Here is a 20,803-nt window from a genome sequence, read left to right as displayed (position 1 = left end):
AGGCTTCGGAACCTTAGGGTATTCACTTGATAAATGTCCAACACTGGGCTAGGCCCTGGCATAGGGCTGTGAGCAAGAGATAAGAGATTCCTGCTCTTGTGGGGCTGACATTCTAGTTGAAAAGATAGATAAGCAATAGACCAGATACAGAAGTCAATTATAGAGTGTGTTAGAAGGCCATAATTGCAAAGACAAAATTAGAGCAGGATAAGGGGGAAGTGACGGGCAGTGCTAAGAGGAAGTGGTTTGCAATTTTCAACGGGGTGGTCAGAGAAGCCCTCATTAAGAAGCTGACATGGGAGCAAAGATTCAAGGGAAGGGAGGGAAGGAGCCATTCTTATTCTTGGAGGAAAAAAATCTTCCAAGCGAAGGGAGCAGCCCGTGCAAAGTCCCTGTGGCAGGAGCATACAAGGTGGCTGAATGAAGGAGGAGAGCAGGAGGAGATGAATTTTAAAAAGGTAAGAGCTGGGGAAGTAAAGGAGGCACAGGTCAGATGGGGTTTGGGGGGACTTTGGCTCTTACTTGAACGAGCTGGGAGCCATGGGAGTTTTGAGCAAAGGAGGACATGATGGGACCCACAGACCATAGTCAACCCCGGTGAACTCTGGTTTCTGTTTGGAGAAGAGGCTGCAGAGGGCAAGGACAGAAGCAGGGTGAGGAGGTTGTGATAATCCAGGTGAGAGATAGGGGTAATTTGGCCCAGATGGCAGCAGTGGACGGGATGGGAAGTGGTCAGGTCCCAGGGGCACTCCAAGGACTTTGGCTTGAACACTGGGAGACAGAGCTGTTGTGAACTGAGGCGGGGAAGACTGAAGGCAGAGCAGGGCGGAGGGGTCTGGCTGGGTTAGGTTGGAGACGTCTCCCAGATGGGTGAATGGAGATGCCAGAAAGGCAGGTGACTAGCAGGTCGTAAGTGTGCAGTCCAGGGGAGAGTCTGAGGTCTCGGATGCACATGTGGGAGCTGTCAGCAGATAGCTGGCATTTAAAGGATGTGATCAGAGGGAGAGCAGATAGGACGAGGACAAAGGGCAGGGCCTGGGGACCCTGACACATGAGGAGGTGGGAGTGAGGAAGAGGCAGCAGCAGAGGGGACCTAGAAGAAGCTGCCTGAGAGTTGAAAGGCAACCCGGGGGAGGAGGGGTGTCCTGAAGGTCAGGGAGGAAGGAGAATGTATCAAGGTGGGGAGGGAGAGGCCAACCTGTCCAATGCCACCGGCCAGGACAACAAAGGCCNCAGTTTAAAAGAGTAACTGCCACATAAAAGAGCCCTAGAACTCTACCACATGGTGAGGGGGTGGGGTGGGGTGGGGTGGGGGTGGGGTTTGCCCTCATCTGAAGGTGGTTGACCAGAGGGTCTCTCAGAGCCCTTCCAACTCTCTGGGACTCAGGCAGGGCTGGGGGGGCAGCGGGGGCGGGGCCACAGGTTCGGCCCCCAGCTTTTAAACATCTTTGCTTCAGGGACAAGAGGAAAGAAGAACGCTGGCAGGAGGCGGGGGATGAGGGCAGATTTCCCAGAAGAGGACCCAGAGGATCTGGGCTTTGAAGGCGGAGAGGGATTTCCCCAGGTAGTGGGGGCAGGCGGCACTGCAAGGGGCTGGAGCAGCAGGGGTGGGGGCGTGGCCGGGGGTGACAGGGCGGCTGGAGATCCAGCAGGAGTGGGACCCAGGCCTCACAGCTGGGCAGAGGGGGCATGGAGTGTTTTTGTGCAAGGGAAGGAGTGCGTGTGACACGATCGCACTGGCGTTTATGTTATGTATGTACATAAGTAAGCAAGCTCTGCACCCAGTGTGGGACTTGAACTCGTGACCTGAGACCAGGAGTCGCAGGCTCTACCGCTGAGCCAGCCAGGCACCCCCAAGGTTGGCATTTTAGAAGGTCCTTGGGCTGCAGGTGATGGTAGCCCGGAGGGCCAGTGTGCTATCAGACAGGTGTGGGGCCGCAACACCAGCTGTGGGGACGGAGAGGAGGGGCTGGATTTTAGCGACATTTAAGAGGTCAACCCAATGAGTCCCTGGGAGAGAGGGACGAGGGCGAACAAGCTGAAGGGGTGTCAGCGTATGGGCTGTGATGGGTAGGGGAGAGGGCAACTCTGGTCACACTGGGCTTACAGAGCCTGGAGGGCTCCAGGTGAAGGTGTCTGGAGGCAGCTGGAGTCAGGAACTCAGGAGAGAGATTGGAGCTGGAGACGGGGATGGGAAGGGTTTGCGGCAAAGTGCAGCCATTCTCATGGAAAGTGTGGAGACCTCCACACCCCCTGAGATCCCAGCAGGCCAAGATCAGGGGGCAGAAGGGAACCCAGCCAGGGGCGCCTGGGTGGCTCAGTCGTTAAGCATCTGCCTTCGGCTCAGGGCTTGATCCCAGAGTCCTGGGGTGAGAGGGCAGAATGAAGACCCCCACTCCTTTGGAAATCTTAGCCAAACTCAAGGCTCAGCCCCTGGAGGGTCTCCTCGCTGAGGCTGTGTGCGGACCTCCCAGCCTCCCGGGTCTTGCTGGGGTAGCACAGCGCTTCTCAAACGGAGGCAATTTTGTGTCACAGTTTTGATGATCCCGGTGGGGGGTTGCTTTTGGCAACTAGTGGATAGAGGCCAGGGATGCCTGCTGCTTTAACGCCCTTCAAGGCACAGCCCAGCAGCCCACCCCGCGCCCCCACCAAAGTATTGTCCCCAAATGTTCAGAGGACCAAGGTGGACAAACTGTGATATAGTCAGAGAAAACCTGCAAGGTTCGGAGTTCCCTGTGTGTGTGTGGGGGGGGTGGGGATCCTGCCTCACTTGTCCTGTCTGTCTCCAGGCTGAATATAGGAGTTTTCCTATCAGAGCCGCCCAGAGGATATTAACTGACACACTGAGAGCTCGGAGGAATCCTGCCCTGGGGTGGCCAGCACGTGTCACCGTGTGCCAAGCCCTGGCCTAACTGAAGACTTGTTGAATCTTCCTAGCCGTGCTGAGGGGTAGACTATTATTGTCCCCAGTTTACAGATGGGAAAACTGAAGCAGAGAGGTGAAGTCACGTGCCCAAAGTCACACAGCCAGTAAGTGGCAGAGCTGACTTCAAACAGAGCCATGTCTGACACCTAGTACCTAGCACTCGGCTCAGCTGCTGCTTCTTTTTTTTTTTTTTTTTTAAGATTTTATTTATTTATTTGAACAGAGATAGAGACAGCCAGCAAGAGAGGGAACACAAGCAGGGGGAGTGGGAGAGGAAGAAGCAGGCTCATATCGGAAGAGCCTGATGTGGGGCTCGATCCTACAACGCCGGGATCACACCCTGAGCCAAAGGCAGACGCTTAACCGCTTAACCGCTGTGCCACCCGGGCGCTCCACGCTGCTTCTTTTTTTTTTTTTTAAAGATTTTATTTATTTATTCGACAGAGATAGAGACAGTCAGCGAGAGAGGGAACACAAGCAGGGGGAGTGGGAGAGGAAGAAGCAGGCTCATAGCAGAGGAGCCTGATGTGGCGCTCGATCCCATAACGCCGGAATCACGCCCTGAGCCGAAGGCAGACGCTTAACCGCTGTGCCACCCAGGCGCCCCCAAGCTGCTTCTTTTTAAAGAGCACACGCGGAAGGAAATGAGCAGTGGGTGAGATCCTCGGGCCAGGCCGATGGCTCAGGGGACAGGGGCCGGTCCCATCACCGTTCGCCATCCTTCCTTCTCTGGGAAATTCACCAATGAGTAGATTATTGCCATTGTCCTTAAGTCAGGGAGCCCCCTTACTTAATTTCATTGAACAAACGATGTGCCCCTTCCTTTTAAACGATTATCCATATTACACGGGGCGAGAAATGTCTGCAGGTTTTTCTTCCTGGTGAGAAATCCTTCTCTATTTAAGGTGACGCTCGCTACTTTCCACGTTTCTCTTGCTTTTATTTTTTCAATCGTGGTAAAATACACCCAACATAAAGCTTCCGTCTTAATCATTTTTAAGTGTTCGGTAGCCTGTCCCCCCTCCCCCAGCCCCTGGCCACCCCCATGTTACTTTCTGTCTCTATGAACTTGACTCCTTCGGGTACCGCATGTGAATGGAATCAAACAGCATTTTCTTTTCTGTGACCGACTTCACTCAGCGCCATGTCCTCAAGGTTTATCCATGGTGTAGCACGTGTCAGAATTTCCTTCCTTTGCATAATAATCATCCTGGATGGCTGGATGATATTCCATTGTATGTACTATCACATTTTGTTTATTCATTCGTCCCGGATGAGCTCTTGGTCTTGCGTCCACCTCTCGACTATTGAATAAAGCTGCTCTGAATACGGGTGTATCCACGCTTCTTTGAAGAGCAGAGGTTTTGCGCCGCAGTGCCCCAGATGAGGTCCAAGAGTTATGCCTGGCTGCCTCACTTCTACCCTGGGGAGAGGGAGGGAAAGAATAAGTTACCCAGGGTATAAACTGCTGCTACTCTAGCCAGTGGCCCCGGAAGAACGGGCTGGTTGGAAACAACACAAAGGAGGCAGGAAATGTGTGTCCCTTCCGGAGGCTGTCGGGCAGCATCTGGTTTTTGTCTTTTCTGGCTCCCAGACGCTGCCTGCATTCTTTGGCTCGTGGGCCCTTTCCACCTTGAAAGCCAGCAACAGTGGGTCAAGTCTCCTTCGTGATGCCATCTCTCTGGTTCCGACTCTTCCCCCTTCCTCTTCCCGCATTCAAGGACTCCCGCGAAGACCTTGGACCCGCCGGATAATCCAGGCTCATCTTAAGATCAGTCGAAGTCCCCCGATGGCATCGCAGCACAACGTATTCAGTTGGTGGGGAGAAGGCCTTGGACGTCTTTGGGGAGCTGTTAGTCCTCTCACACACGGTTACCCATATGCCGACGGGGTGCAGGGGATGGGGGGCTGGGCGACATTGCTCCCCAACTGCTGCGGCAGCCAGTGCGGCCCAGCTCCCAGCCAGGGCTGTTTCGTGTTCCAAGAAATCTCATGTGGGCAGAGAGCTAGTGGCTACTCTCCGGTCATCTCACAGCAGTGCGACCGGTAGGGAAGGAGGGGACATTTGTAAAAACCTATCAGCTGGACCCTGTTAGATTTCTGGTGCCCCCAAAAGTCAGTTGGTTTTCAACTTACAGAGTCTAAGCGACACCGAGCCCAGGTGGGGTGAGGGGCAGCTCCTATTTCTGGCAGGTCGCCAGACAAAGACTTACCCCAGAACCTTGTGGACAGGAGGGGACCCAGCCCTCCAGGGTGTAGCAGCCAGCCCTCCTGAGTGAGGGGACTGCTGTCTGCTGGCCCCTTCTTCTCCCCCGACCCCACCACTTCCCTCCATCTCCTGGTCTTGGTTTCTTTTCTTCTAGAGACTTCATTCTCCCGTCTGCCTCAAAGTGTGAACCTCTTGTCAGCCCGTCCAAATTAAAGCCTCCTTCAGACCGGGCCTTGGCCTCTGAGGCTCCGAGTTCCGGGAGGGGGGGGCAGCATTGATAACACTGCAGATCGGGACTGTGCCCAGCTCCAAGCAGGAAAGCAGCAGGGACCGTGAAAGGGGGTGCCCGGCGGGTTGACGCAGAGCAGGTGCCAGGAAGGCCCTGTGGCTGGAGAAAGACTGTGCCCGGGGGGTGTGGCGTAAGATGGCGTCAGAGAGGTGAGCCGCCTGGAGTGCGTGGGGTTTGGGGCCACAGCAAGGGGTGTGGATTTGGTTCTAAGTGCACTGAGAAGCCACTGCAGAATTTTAAGCTTGAAATTTTTTTTTAATGTTTTTTTATTATATTATGTTAGTCACCGTACAGTACATCCCTGGTTTCTGATATAAAGTTCGATGATTCGTTAGTTGCGTATAACACCCAGTGCACCATGCAATACGTGCGCTCCTTACTACCCATCACCAGCCTATCCCATTCCCCCACCCCCCTCCCCTCTGAAGCCCTCAGTTTGTTTCTCAGTCCATAGTCTCTCATTAAGCTTAACATTTTAAGTTTCTTTAAAGAGTTAACCCAGTTATTTTATTTTATTTTATTAAGATTTTATTTAATTGAGGGGCGCCTGGGTGGCACAGTGGTTAAGCGCCTGCCTTCGGCTCAGGGCGTGATCCTGGCGTTATGGGATCGAGCCCCACATCAGGCTCCTCTGCTATGAGCCTGCTTCTTCTTCTCCCACTCCCCCTGCTTGTGTTCCCTCTCTCACTGGCTGTCTCTATCTCTGTCGAATAAATAAATAAAATCTTTAAAAAAAAAAAAGATTTTATTTAATTGAGAGAACAAGAGAGAGCACAAGCAGGGGGAGAGGCAGGCAAAGGCAGAGGGAGAAGCAGGCTCCTCACTGAGCAGAGAGCCCAATGTGGGGCTCGATCCCAGGACCCCGGGGTCATGACCTGAGCCGAAGGCAGACGCCCAACCAACTGAGCCACCCTGGTGCCCCCGATCCAGTTATTTTAAAACAAAAATGTAGGGGCGCCTGGGTGGCTTAGTAATTAAGCGTCTGCCTTCGGCTCAGGGCGTGATCCCGGCATTATGGGATCAAGCCCCACATCAGGCTCCTCCACTATGAGCCTGCTTCTTCCTCTCCCACTCCCCTGCTTGTGTTCCCTCTCTCACTGGCTGTCTCTCTGTCACATAAATAAAAATTTAAAAATCTTTAAAAAAAAATTAAACAAAAATGTAGGTCATAGCAAACATCATTCGTGCAAGTGAGTATGTGACATCCGCACACGATTCTAAAGGTAATATGGGAGCACACATCTGTGTCTCATCACTCAGGCTCACGCACACCACCCTACCAGTCCCTCCAAAGCCCCCTGTGTCCCCTCCCTGGTCACATCTCCGTGACCTCTGTCCTGAATCATAGGAAGAATTCTCTCGTTCCTTCTCTATAGTTTTCCCGTGTAGGTGCACATCCCATACACTGTCGAGCTTACCTGTGCCTGGTTGGGGGCCACAGACAAATGACGTCAGGCCGCGGCGCTCTTTTCTGTCACCTGCTTCTGTCACTCAGGATATTCCGGAGAGTCAGTCACGTTGGTGCACGTAGCTGTGGTTCATTCATTTTTGCTCCTACGGCCAGAGCACATTCTGGTCGGCAGGGCTTGACGTTTATAGCATCTGGGAGGTCCTTTTGAAGATATATAAAATGAGAATACAATATTAGGTAAAAACTAATTTAGATTTAGAATGAGAAAGGAATTCATGACAATGACAGATTTTTTTTTTTAAAGCTGGTAAATAGCACAAGCATCATACATTCCAGAAATGTATTTTTTTTACAATTAACCATCTGAGCCACACTGCTGGGGTCCCTCTCAGGCCTCGCAAGGGACTTGGGGACTCCTCACAGGGCCTCACCAGGGGTTTTGGCAAGGAAGGGACCCTAAGCCTTCGGTGAGGTCAACTGCCCAGGGAATCCGTCCCAGACTGTGGTCTGTTCCACTAGAGGAAAAGGCCACAGTTTGTCTCTGTTCTCCCGGTGATAGAATATTCCTGAAGACGTCCGCGTCCCCATCCCTGGACCATGTGTATGTGTTCTGTTACATAGCAAGGAGGAAATAAGATTGCGGGTGGAGTTAATGCTCATCTTGAGATGGAAATTAGCCTGGATTATGCATCATTGCTAGCTTTTAAGATGGAAAGAGCCCACAAGCCTCTGAGTTTGGAACAATTTTTTTTCTTTCCTTCCTCCTCTCCTTCCTTCTTTCCTCCCTCCCTCCCTCCCTTCCATCTTTGCTCTTTCTTTTCCAGAGATGAACATCTGTGAACTTCTGGGTGCTTACATGTGCTCTCACATTTAACGCTCACACCAAAACCTATATAATGGGTATTGTTAGTTTGTAAAGGGAGAAGTTCAGGTAGGAACTCCGGTCTGTCCACCCCCCCCACCTGTCCCATCTTCAAAATGTCCAATCCTGACAGAACACAGGGTGTCTGTGAGCCACGGGCCCCCCAAGCTGCCCCTCTTGGAGCACTGGGTTCCAGAAGGCCTCTGGAAACCGGAGAAGGCAACCACCAGATCCTCCCTAGAGCCTCCAAGGAACAGACGCCAGCTGACACTGTGACTTGAAGCCCAATGCGACCCACTCTGGACTTCTGACCTCCAGTAGCTTCAGCTCTAGCAGCTGGTCCAGCTGCTTCCCACAGGCTCCAGTATGGATGGTGGTGAGGGAAGGGCAGAACGCGGGTGGCCAGGCCCTGCGGGGCCATCTCGGCTGTGCGGGTACTGAGCTAAAGAGCTTGGCCTGGAAGTGGAGAGAAGCGGCGAGTGTGAGATGTATTTAGGAGAACGAGTCCACAGGGCTTGCTAAAGGGGTTGTTGTTGGGGGGCGGGGGGGGAAGAACCAGAGAGACTCCCAGGTTCCTGGAGCGGAAGCAAGGATGGGGTGGGTCCTGAGATGGTGGTGGCCAGGGATTCCGACACCAGGACCCTTGCTTGGCCAGCCTTCCCCTTTCCTGCCCTAACTGACAGCCCTCCTGGTCCCTCCTCATGCTGTGGAAGCTGACCTCTCGCTGGCATCTCCCAAAGTAGAACGGTCGAAATCCTACAGGGACTGAGAGCCAAAGGATGGAGAGAAAGACAAACTCCTGGGACAAAGGAACAAAAATGCAGGCGATGGGACTCCTGCTGGCTCCCCTTCTTTTCCCTTCCCTTCCCTTCCCTCCCCTCCCCTCCCCTCCCCCCCTCCCCTCCCCTTTCCCTTCCCTTCCCCTCTTCCTTCCTTTTTTTTGGGGGGGAGGGTGGGGGCAGAGGGAGAGAATCTTAAGCAGACTCACGCTGAGTGCAGAGCTCCAACTCGGGGCTCGATCTCACGACCCTGAGATCGTGACCTGAGATCGTGACCTGAGCCGAAATCAAGAGTCAGACGCTTAACCCACTGAGCCACACAGGGCCCCAAAACGTGTGACTCTTAACCTCAGCGTGGTGAGTTCAAACCCACACTGGGCATGGAGCCGCCTTAAAAAAGAAAAAAAAATGCAGGTGACAGCTTCATAGTCAAACTTTCACTAACTTCCTAAGATTTAATGCAACGGGCGACATCACCGAGGAAAAGACTAAGGCTTTTGACCTCACAGAGCTGGTTTAATCTGCTGCGTGCACGCCATCCTTTGGTCGGGGGGCAGAGGCTGCCCGTGCAGCCGCGGGAGTGGCTATGGAGCGCTACTTGAGAAAAGCAAGCTAAGAAAAAGGTGTGGGGGGGGATCTCATTTCTATAAAATAGGGAAATTGGAGAGTCCCCGTATATATGAGGCTTAAAAGAACAGTTCGCGCCCATTGAGCCGTTTCTGTGAGCCCGGCGCTAGGCTTGGGGCTCTCTCCGCAGGTCCTGGTCCACTGGATCTGGGGCTGTTGTTGTGACTTCCTCGGACAGATGAGGAAGCACTTGCTGGAAGTGGGTCTGGCCCCTTGCTCTTAACTAACCATCAAAGCTGACCCTCCTTTAATCTGGGAATGAGGTGGGGGAGTTTGTAGCTGGCCTGGGGGAGCCCCAGGAGGGATGAGCTCTGGTCCCCAAGCTCTCCCTCGGGCAAGTCAGTGGGTCAGATGAGCTGCCATCGGAATTGGGACAGTCCTGACCAAGGGCAGCTGGCAAAGAGGACACCTATGCGTCGAAAGAGGAAATTCACTCCGTGGGAAAAGGGGTGTGGACAGGTGACCCAAGCCCGGGGCCAGAGGCCGGGCATTGCACAATGCCTCATGGGGGCAGACGCCCTGTGTGGTGTGGGCTAGAAGCCATGCCCGACCCACCCATTCTGGCATCGTTCCCACTTCAGAGAGCGAGGATGGACGCTGGTGTAAATGAGAGGGCTGTAACCTTGGGGCCCACGTGCCAGCAGGACTGGGCACTGTGGACGTGAGACTGGCCTCCTCTGGACTGAGTGATCCCCTGGGAGTCTCAGACTACTCTGGAAGAAACCTCAAGAGGGAGACACTGGGCTACTTACCAAAATATGCATGCTGGTGCGTGAGAGATTGGTTAAAAAAACCGCCGCACGGCACTGGGACCAGTGTGGTGTTCCAGGCTGGGCAAGTGGGCCATGGATGTGTGCACACTTACCCTCACGTTATCACTGACCGCTTCCTCTGACAAGGGGACCTGGGTCATGGCGGGCTCTCATTTTTTACTTTATACAGTTTTATTTTATTAAACTTGTAATTTAAAATCGTTCTATACTGTTTTCATTTGGTAACAATAAGCACATACTTTGTAACGAAAACAGACCCTTCATAATGTCTAGAAACATACACATGATGAAAAGACAAAAAATAATATAGAAAAAGCCCTTCAGAGGAAATATGACGAATGGTAAACATCTGTAGTATACAGAAGATGCTTACAAATCCTTACGAGGAAAACGTAACACCCCAGTGGGAGAGAGGACATAAACAGATCATTTACAGACCAGTAAATACCAGCGTCTCCTTGACCCCATGAGTAAGCAGAGATGCGCACCTGTAAATGACAGCAGTGTCACCTTTGTCACCTTTCAGATTAACTAAGAATTTTAGAAATGATAACAGTGTTGGAGTGAGGTGGGACCCCACCCCTACACCCCCCCACCCTCGCCCCCAGGTCACAGGTATGGACGTTAAGTCAACACGTCTGCATGACAGCTTCGCACGAGGACTCGGGGGCCTTACCCTATTCAAACTCAGCCTGGATCTCATCATGAGAAAAGATCTGGACAAACCCAAACCGAGGGACATTTTCCAAGACAGGCCAGGACCCTCCAAAAACGTTAAGTCACAAAAGACTGCAAAAGGCAGGAGGCATATTCCAGATTAAAGGAGACAAAAGAAATCTGCCGACTAAATACGACCCGTGACATTTGATTGGAGCTTGCATTTTTTTTAAAAAAAAGATGATTTATTTGACAGAAAGAGAGAGCGAGCAAGCACAAGCAGGGGGAGCAGCAGGGGGAGAGGGAGAAGCAAGGAGCCTGCCGTGGGGCTCGATCCCAGAGCCCCAATCCCAGGACCCCACGATCACTACCTGAGCCGGAAGCAGACGCTTAACCAACTGAGCCACCAAGGAGCCCCTGGAGCTTGCATTTTAAAAAGAACAAATTCGAAGCGACATCACGAAACAGGTGGGGAAATTTGAGCGCGGGGCATGTATGAGACCCTGTGGTACCCGGGTTCCATATGCTGAGCGAGCTTCTGACGGGCTCCGATGATGCAGGCCAGCGCTGTTCCCTTCAGAGGTGCCCTTGGAAGGATTGAGAGACAGGGTCACAACATCTGCAGCTCAGGTCATTCAGCAAACTCTGTGCAGTTAGCGTGTGCGTAGCTTGGTAGACGTGTACACGTGTAGTGCAGGTGTCGACGGAGAACCACAAGAGAAAAAGCAAAGGGGACGGAATTGCAGCGGCGGGAGCCCGGGCGGGGGCGGGGGGGACTATTGGTTGCCCTCTTCTTGCAGCTCATCTGTAGTGTGAAAACGTAGAGTAAGTTGGAGCGCCAGTGTTCAAGGCCGCGGCCGGCAGCAACGCCTGTTCTCAGCCCCACACCTGAGCGAGAGAGGCGAGGTGCCAGCCAGATGCCACCGCCCGTCCCCGCTCCTGCTCCCCCCCCCACCGGTCCTTAGAGCCCCATCCCTCAGCACGTCTGGGCTGGAGACCCTTTGGTGGCCTCTCTGGAGGCTCGTGCCATGAGCCACCTCCCCACCCCGGGCTCCATTCCAAGTTCCTGGGCCAGTCCTTTCTAACCACCCCTTGACCCACATCAGGCTCACAATGAGGCCAAACCGCAACCCTGTTCCCGAGCTCGGCACTCACACCTGGCTTGTATCAAGGACAGTGGGTCTCATCTTAGTGCTGCCTGAGTCCCCCGCCCCCACCTTAGCCCCACTCTGGGGCCATCACCTCGCTGGACTTGCCCATCCATCTTCCCTAGGGCTCAGGGGGTGTGTCCTTCCAGCCATGGGCAAGCCCTGGCCGGGCAGTCACAGCCAGGAAGGTCATGAAAGTCTCTGGAGGTGTGGGTGTCCCGGAAGAGGCCCTGGAGCACCCTGTCCTGAGCCTGAGGCCCTGCTTTGGTCGCTCAGTGTGCTGGGCCAGCTGAGGAAGCCCAGGGCACATGGAGGGGCCGTTTGTGTTTCTTTTTTTCTTTTTTCCCCCCAACATTAGCACCAGCTGTTTTCGTAACCTCAGGACCCGTGCTCCACTATCAAAGCGGTCAGCTGAGCTTGACCCTGGGGCCCCTCGCGTGAGCAAGAGCCCGCCTGGAGGAGGAGATAAGGAGGGGTCCCTGGGCGGGGGCCTCGGGCATCCCAAAGCAACACACAAGACAAGAGCGGAGGTTCCAGGACAAGACGGCAAACTACACAGGTCACGATCCTGTTCCTCGGAGAGGCCCAGGCCCGCTGCCTCCCGCCGTGTCGGTGTCCTCTAGGCAGCCCACTTCCTGACTGCCCAGAGGAAGGAGCCGTGGCCTGCCATCGCCCCAGCTTTTGGAATGAAAGACAAAGACTCCTAGAATCCAAGAATGCCCAATAATCAAATTATGGAAGCTGAGAATTCTGTACCCCCTTATATTAGAATTTGCACTTGATATTAAAATTCTAAAATGTGAAATACTAGAACCACCGTGTCTTATAGCTGGAAGGTGGCTGGGCAGATAGGCAAATACTATTTTTCCACTCCGTGCACCACACTCAGATACACGAACTGGTGCCCTGACCATCACCAGCGGCCAAGACGGGGCTGCCCTGGATGGAGGGAGGCCCACACGCCAAGCCTGGCTGCTAGCTGGCAAGGGCCATGCCCGCCCGGGGCCCGGACATAGCTGGTTTGTCGAAAGCAAAGCACTGCTCCCCGGGAGGAGTGGGCGTGAGCTCTGGGTCACCGCTGTTCTTAGGAAAGGTGTAGGTCTGTTTCCCATGGGCACTGAGGGGGTTCAAGCACTGCGGAAGGCAATTGGGGTGGGCAAAGCACCCAGATCTGCTGTGTGACCCAAAGTCATTTTCTAACCCTCTCTGGGCCTGAGTGCTCTCTTAAAAACTCGGGGTTTGCAGGGCGCCTGGGCGGCTCAGTTGGTTAAGCGTGTGACTCCTGGTTTTGGCTAAGGTGATGATCTCAGGGTGGTGAGACTGAGCCCCGTGTGGGCCCCTCGATCAGCAGGGAGTCCGCTTAAGAGTCTCTCCCTCTGCCCCTACCCCACTTGCACGCATGTGTGAGCGCACGCTCGCACTCTCTTACATAAATAAATAAATACATCTTTAAAAAATAAAGAAACAACTCAGGGTTAGAATGGACCTCATCCACCCACAAAAAGTCCACAGAGTCTAGCATAGTGGTGAGGTCCATGTTGTCTGGGTTCAAATCCCAGCTCTACCACTTACAGGTTCAAGGCTCTTGGCAAGCTGACCCTTCCATGCCTCATTTTCTTTCCCTGTAAACTGGGGAGAATAATGGCACTTACCTCACAGACTTTTCCTGAAGACCAAATGTTTGCACACGTGTCTATAATAGACACATAATGAATGCTATTGTCATATGACGCGTGTCGTGTGTGTATCACGTGATCAGCGTGGTTTACGTGTGAGCTGTTGTCCTCACTGTTGGTATTGCAGACTGCTGGGCAGAAGTGATGTGTTTACCCACAAGAAGGCCGTCCAGACTCAGATTTATGTCAGGCTAGGATTTATGTCAATTCAGCGTGGGAGATTTCTCCTGCCGGTCCAACGCTCTGACTGGCAGTTCCCTGTGGCTTTGCTTGATTTTTGTAAAGGTAGGAATTTCTTATTTCTGAATGTAGTTCGCACGAGAGAGCAAAACTTTTAAAACATAGACGAGGCCCTTGTACAGGAGCCTAGCCTAAGGAAATGACCAGAAGAGTATTTGAGTACAAGGATATCCAGCATCGCATTGTTTTCCTTTTAAGATTTTATCTATTTATTTGAGTGAGAGACCAAGCGGGAGGTGCAGGGCAGAGGGAGAGGGAGAAGCAGACGGCCCGCCGAGCAGGGAGCTGGTGGTCGGGGCTCGATCCTGGGACTCTGGGATCATGCCTTGAGCCGAAGGCAGACACTTAACTGACGGAGCCCCCCCAGGAGCCCCATCATGTTGAGGTTTTGAAGTAGCCTGTGTGTAGTGCGGTCCCGTAAGAAGGATACACATTTTACATGGAAGGAAGGAGCGAAGCGTGCGCAGTCATGTGTGTGCACGGGACACAGAACAGACGGACAAGGCATCTGACAAATGAAGAGCGGTTAGCCCCGGGGGGTGGGGTTTTTGATGATTCTTTTTTCTTTTAGCTCCTTTGCTCTTCCTTACTTTCAAAAATTCACGTAGCTCACGTGTGTAGTAAATAAGTCTTTTAAACTTAGAGGGAATATACGAGAAGTGGCAAAAAAGTTGGCATCTGCTGTACTCTGAGAACGCCAGGTCACTTGGTGGCTGAGCCCAGGCCCCACCCCAGTGCCCCAAGACCTGCCGGATCGGGGAGCCCCATCCCGCTCCCCCCAAAGGTGGTCTTCTGAGGGTCCCCTCGGGGCCTAAGAGCCTTGTGTTCATGACACCACTGCGTCTTCAGCGTCTTCCTTTGAGGCGGGGGCAATTCTGCCCATCTTATCAATGAGGTAACGGAGGCTCGGAGAAGGGAAGGGGTGCGGCCAAGGTCACATGGTGAAAGGTGCTGAGGTCAGAAGCAACACAGGTTGGAGCCTAAAGAGCGTGCCTGTAGCCTTTACTTGGCCCTTCTCACTCATCCTGGGAGCTCTGGGCAGCAAGAGTTCCTGCCGGTCCCTCCGTGCGCAGGAGGTATAGGCTGGGCTACCACTGGACTCCCTCCTTCTCTGACTACAGTTGATAAAGAATTCCCCAGATGCCCTCTGCATCTTAGCTGAGTTCCCAAATCCTGATCATGGTGGTGCCAGTATCTGTGTCCCCCTTGGAGCACAGTGATACAGCCTCTGATGTTTGGCTCGACGCACGGCCACCTAAAGTGAGACTGCCTTTCCCAGCGTCTTTGCAGCTAGACGTGGCCACGTGCCCAAGCTCTGGCCAAAGGAATGTAAGTGGAAGCGTCGTGCTAGGGCTTCCTTAAGAGAAAGCCAGCTTAAGCCCTTTGTCCCTCCTTCATTTCACTTCTCCTACCTGCTGGCTGGGATGCAGATGTGTTGAGTGGAACCAGAGCAGCCATCTTGGACCATGAGGTGCATTTGTGAATGGAGGCTGTGCATGATGGAGTCTAGGTCCTAGATGTAAATACATAAGGAGCCTGGATCCCAGACACTATGGCTCAGCCTGGATCCCTCCCTTCAGACTTCTCTGCATAAAGTAAATAAATCTCCTTTTTTACAGTCATTACCTCTCACAATCAAATATATCCTAGCTAATCCACTCACCGATGACCACTTTTTGCCAGAAGCTGATTGTGGGGACAAAGACAAGTCTCTCATGAGCCCATCTTCACAAAACTCACAGCTCAGAGGGGAGATGAAGATGAAAGGGACAATCCCATGAGCCGGGCCTTCTGCTCAGCACCAGGCACTGTGCTGGGTGCAGGGACGCCTGTGCTGGCCCTCAAGGGGCTCCCTGGCTAAGAACACACACTCTGATCCTGGAGCCTTCTCTCCATCCAAAGCAGCAGCCTCTGATCCAGTGGCTCTAGAATGTGGTTCCTGGCATCAGTCTGGGTCCGCCCTTCTCAGCGGGTCTGGGAAGGCAGCCTGGAGCCTGGGGGACGGGCTGGGCTCAGCCTGGGGAAACACTGGGCACCACCTGTCTTACTGCCCTGTGTGGACCTTCAGCTCGGGAGGAGAGGGCAGAGTCAGTGTGAGCATGTAGAGAGGGTGCGTGTGTGCGCACACATATGTCTGTGTGTGTGTGCCTGAAAGCATGTGTGTGCTGGCGTGAGTGTGCACGTGTACACACACATGCGTGTGGGTGTGCGTGAGATGTATGAAGGATGCATGCAGGCTTTTGTGTGGATAGCTAATACATACACGCACACAAGGCATGCACGTAGAACACGAACATGTACCGTGAAACATGAATGCACAATGTAGTGATCCGAAGATATTAGTAAGTATTTTAAATGTATTAATAGGAGCCTTAGAAATCAGACGAGTGAACAGCTGCTGAACAGTCTCCTGTGAACTGTAGGGGAACGGCCTCCTGCAGACCTCATGACCTCCCCATGAGGTCGGTACTGTTAGGATCCCCAGGTTAGAGGAGAGGGAACTGAGGCACAGAGAGGTTAAGTGACCTGCCTGGGGTCACACAGGCAGTCCGCAGTCTGTAACCAGCCCACACCCGGACCCCCGTGCCGCCCCGCCCTGCACGCGCAGCCCGAGTCCGAGCACCTGGAGCCCTGGCTGGCAGGTGCGAGGGCCGCGTGGGTGGGAGGGGGAGCGCGTGTGGGACGGGCTGGGCGTGCACACAGGTGCTCACGACCGCGTGTCTAGCATTCTGTTTGTGTGGTGCGGCTACAGGTGTGTCCAGCCTGCCTCCCCCCCCGCGCCCCCCAGCCTGGAACGCCCTTCCTCCCCTCTGGCCCTCGATCGCACCTACTTATCTCTGCAGACCGGGCGCAGGCGTCAACTCCGCCGGCTCCTCCAGCTGGGTCAGGTGCGTCATCAGCCTTCCCTGGCGCTGTTGTCCTCGGCAGGGTGAGGGTGTGTCCCTTCACATCTGTGTCACCGGGGCGCTGGAAACAGGCCCGACCGGGACGTTCACAGTAATGACAACAGCTGGCCCTGCGTGGGTGCGATTGGTGCCGCAGGCATGCGCAGAAGCGGCGCCCTCCCGACCCCGCCGAATCCCATTTTTCAATCTCATCTCAGGCGCGCAGGACACGAGGCCTCAAGGCTCAGTGACGGCAGCAGGGACGCGCGGAACCAGGCTCCAGCTCTGTCTTCCCCATACCATGCTCCCTCTGGGGCTGTTTCATTATTTTTTTTTAACTTTTACTTATTTTTTTAAAGATTTATCTATTTGAGAGAGAAAGAGAACGAGCAGGGGGGCGGGGCAGAGGGAGAGCACGGGTCTCCAGCAGACCCCCTGCTGAGCACGGAGCCCCATGCGGGCTCGATCCCACAGCCCTGAGATCATGACCTGAGCTGAAACCAAGAGCCGGATGCTTAACCGACTGCACCATCCAGACGCCCCAACTTTAACTGATTTCGGAATAGGTATCACGTGCCCCTGAGAAACAATTCAGGATCTATGAACGCATAGAATCTCAAAATAAGTGTCCCTCCGCTTTGTCCCCCCACCTTCCGGTCTCCTCCCTGAAGCAATCACTGTGCCTGTTTCTTGTATGTCTGGGGCCCCCTTTCCAGTGGGTTTGCTCACCCTGTGTGTGTATAACCCCCCCCAGAGGTTTTAAACGTATATAAACACATATGCCAATTCGTGCCTCCGTATTTCCCTTCTTACACGAATAGTACTGCACCCCACAGCCGGTGGGGCGCCCGGCTTTGCTCCCTTTGCAGTTCGTCTTGGAGCTCTCTCCCAGTCAGCACCCAGAGAGCGTCCTCACCATCTCTGGGAGGCAGGCTCCCCCCTTGCGCTGGTAGAGGGGCTGGAGCCCCGGAGCTGGCCACCGGCTGTAAGGACTGGCAAGGGAGCTCGGAGAAGGCAACCTGCTGCATCTAGGGGTGTCCAGAGCTGGGCGGGCCTGGCGTGGGAGTGGAGGGATGGGGGAGAGAGGTCTAGATGGGGGGCAACACAGCAGGAGCTTTGGCGCATCCCACGGCACCCGGAGTGAGTCCGGAGCTGCAGGGTGGTGGGGGCATGCGGGCCAGCCAACGACACGGGCACCATTGGAACAGCCCCCTGCCCTCCCCGGGGGCCCCCAGTCTTCCTGGCCCTTGTGGGACGAAGCTCTTGCTCTGTTCTACTGGAGAAGTCATCCAAGTCCGCCCAGCAGAGGTGCGCCCAGACCTGTCCTCACACCTACACCCACGGAGGGGACCCAGAGCCCCCGGTGTCCCGGCGGTCTCCAACGAGAAGGCCTTGGTCAGCTTGGGAAGCCCCCCACTGCCAGTGCATCGAGACCCACAGACCCGACCAGCCCTGTGACCGGGTGACACATTTCCCGGCTCCGAGTCGTGGCCCCCTCCACTGTAAAGGGGGACAGTCGCGCAGCTCCCTCACTGGGCTGTTCTGGAGATGAAAAGAGATGAAAGCAAATGTTTGCTGCAGGGCCGGGCACACGTCACCACTGTTAGGGGAGGCGGCTGAGGCAGGAGATTCGGGTGCTGGAGACAGATGTGCCCAGAGGTGAGCCACGGAATTATTGACCCTGGTGAGTCACGGCGGCTTTCCGAGCCTCAGTTTCCTCTGTAAAATGGGGGCGGCAGCAGGTACTTCAAAGAGTTCTTGTGAACGCGACAGGAAGGCTGCCCAGAGCGCTTGCTCAGGCGGGAGCTCCGTCAAAGCCGGCCCCTCCCTGCCTGGGCCTCCGCGCCTGCAGGGCCCTTGTAAAGTCCAGATGGGACGCTGGGATGACAGGGATGACTCAGGCTTCCGCCCCGGCCCTTTGAGGTGGCAGAAGCCGCCATCAGCTCCCGGCCCCTCAGGCTGCCTGCCAGGCTTCCCAGTCGGTTTATGAGGAGACCCAGCCTGTCGCCACTTGGTGTGCTGGGGAGGCTGAGGCTGGGGCTGCGCCCTGTCTAGAGGGCGCCCGGCTGGGTAGCCACTTGCTTCTGGTCAGTCGGTCAGTCAGTCAGTCAGTCAACACACATCTGGCTGAGACCCAAACCGAAGAGAATCAGAGCTGGTCCCTGGCCTCAGGGCTCTCGCAGTCTGGGAGAGCCCTACGGAAAGAGCATGTCAAGTGAAGGAGCTGGGGAAGCCAGGGCAGTCGTTCAGCCCCATCTGGAGTATCTGGGAGGGCTTCCTGGAGGTGACAGCCACGCATTCCGCTGTTCTCAGTGCGCTTCCCCACACATACCTGCCCACACCCTGCCCCTCCCCTGGTAGAGTCAGGACTCAGATCAGTCATCGAATGCGTGGCCGGGGACCCTTCATGGGGAAGCCTGCAGCCCAGAGGGGACAGAGAAAGGCGCTGGGGCAGGCTGAGGGGCTCCTGTGCCAAGGCTTGAGGGCACTGGGGAGGCCTTCGTGAAGGGCAACGACAGCCAGCCGGCCAGCTCTGTGTTTTAGGAAGCCCACTGAAACCCTGAAAAGCGACAGGTGGGAACCGGCCGAAACAGAAGGAAGAGGTCTGGACTCTCACAGGCCGTGGAATTGGGGCTTGGACCAGCGTCCAGCTGCCTTCTGACCAGTAACCGTAAAATTATAGCTGCTGGTTTTGAAATACCGTATTCCGGGCCCCAGATTTTCCTGCTGTTTTGGTGAATCCTCATAAACCCCCGTAACAGTAGCCAGCACGGTGAGAGCGGGGGGCAACGTTTGTGTCGGGCTGCGAGGCCCTGTCCCCGCTCAGCCTTTCGTATATATTAGCTCATTTCGGATCTCCGCACAGTCCTGCAGGTGTGCACTATTATCCCCAACTTGCAGGTGAGGAAACTGAGGCACAGGAAAGTTATAGAACTTGATGGACGTGGCAGCGCTAGGAGTGAGAGGGCGAAGGAGTCTGGCTGCTGATGGCTGGGGCCCCGGACCGAGATCTCACTCCTGCCTCCCTCCCACAGGTGTGCGCTGGCTGAGGAAGGGGCGTCCAGGCTGGGAGCAGGGGCAGCTAGGAGAAGAGGGAGGCTGGGAGTGGTAGGGGGGAGGGGCGGATGCACAGCACTTCCTGAGGGGACCACTGTGGGGTGACATTGTCCCCCCCCCAACAGCAGCAGGTCCTTGGGGCTGAGTGTGGTTGGGGGTCTCGGGGCCCCGACTGGGGTGGAGGCTGGGTGAATGGAGCTCATAAAGGGAGGCAGGGTCTCACTTGTTGGCGTCAAGGAGGTGACAAAACTGTCCTCTCCAACAGCACCCTGTACCCCACACGGCTTCCTACTTCTGTGGCCTGACAAAATTCAGTGGCATCTTTGTGGGCCTTTACTTCCAGCCCCTGTTGGCCACTCCCTTCTGGAAGCTTTCACGTTCTCTGGCTGCTGTGGACCTGCCTTCTGCTGCTCCTGGGGGTCCTGTCCTCAGCTCTGCCCTGTGCTACATACCACCCCCTCGGCCTTCCCGCAGCCTTCACTACCGTCCACGTGCGGAGGGCACCCCCACCCCCGTCTTCACCCAGACCTCTGTCCTGAGCCAGGGCACTGCCCACCTATAACTCCCCCGTGGCGCCCCACTGGGTTAAGAATGAAGTTAGAGGCGCCTGGGTGGCATAGCAGTTAAGCGTCTGCCTTCAGCTCAGGGCGTGATCCCAGCGTTATGGGATCAAGCCCCTGGGCATCAGGCTCCTCCGCTATGAGCCTGCTTCTTCCTCTCCCACTCCCCCTGCTTGTGTTCCCTCTCTCGCTGGCTGTCTCTATCTCTGTCGAATAAATAAATAAAATCTTTAAAAAAAAAAAAAAGAATGAAGTTAGAGCTTGGACCCATTGTTCCCACTGTCCTTACAGATCCGATTCTAGCTCCGGCCTGCCCCTCTGGGTTCGTCTCAGATCCGTCTATGCATCCTTCTAGCCAAACCCACCTGCCCTGCCCCGGAATGGGTTTTACTTTCCTAAGTGCCTTTGAACGTGATGTTCACTGACCTGGAATACGCTCTCTGTCCTCCTAGCCTAGCTGGCTCCTGCTCAGCTCCAGCACCACCTCCTCCAAGAAGCCTCCCCTGATCTCTCAGGCCTGGTCTGCTGCATCCTCTGTGCTGGTCGTGGCTCCTTGTAATTAACCAAAGAGCAGCAGGTTGGAGGGAAGACAAAGCCTTGACCGTGGCCTTGAGACAGAGGCTGCTCAGGGCTGGAGTTCCTGAGAAAAGTCTGGGCTAGAGACACAAAAGCCAAGGATGAGCGGTCCAGGTTGTCACAGGAGA

General features: G+C 54.9%; 1 long non-coding RNA gene across 2 annotated transcripts; it reads left to right on the top strand.

Moving 5' to 3' along the window:
* Positions 1 to 206: 206 nt before the first annotated feature.
* LOC117796481 lies at positions 207 to 8,634 on the top strand. 2 transcript variants are annotated; one of them, XR_004621031.1, is made up of 4 exons: positions 207 to 458; positions 4,648 to 4,778; positions 5,290 to 5,573; positions 7,831 to 8,634. It is a non-coding gene; the product is annotated as an uncharacterized LOC117796481 (long non-coding RNA). The 2 variants fall into 2 exon arrangements; XR_004621030.1 differs by lacking the exon at positions 7,831 to 8,634 and having other exon boundaries at positions 5,290 to 5,784.
* The last annotated feature ends 12,169 nt before the right edge of the window (positions 8,635 to 20,803 follow it).

This window comes from Ailuropoda melanoleuca, chromosome 15 (assembly GCF_002007445.2).
Source record: "Ailuropoda melanoleuca isolate Jingjing chromosome 15, ASM200744v2, whole genome shotgun sequence".
NCBI lineage: Eukaryota > Metazoa > Chordata > Mammalia > Carnivora > Ursidae > Ailuropoda > Ailuropoda melanoleuca.
Note: the sequence above shows the minus strand (reverse complement) of the source record. Positions and strands in the feature narration are given on the sequence as shown.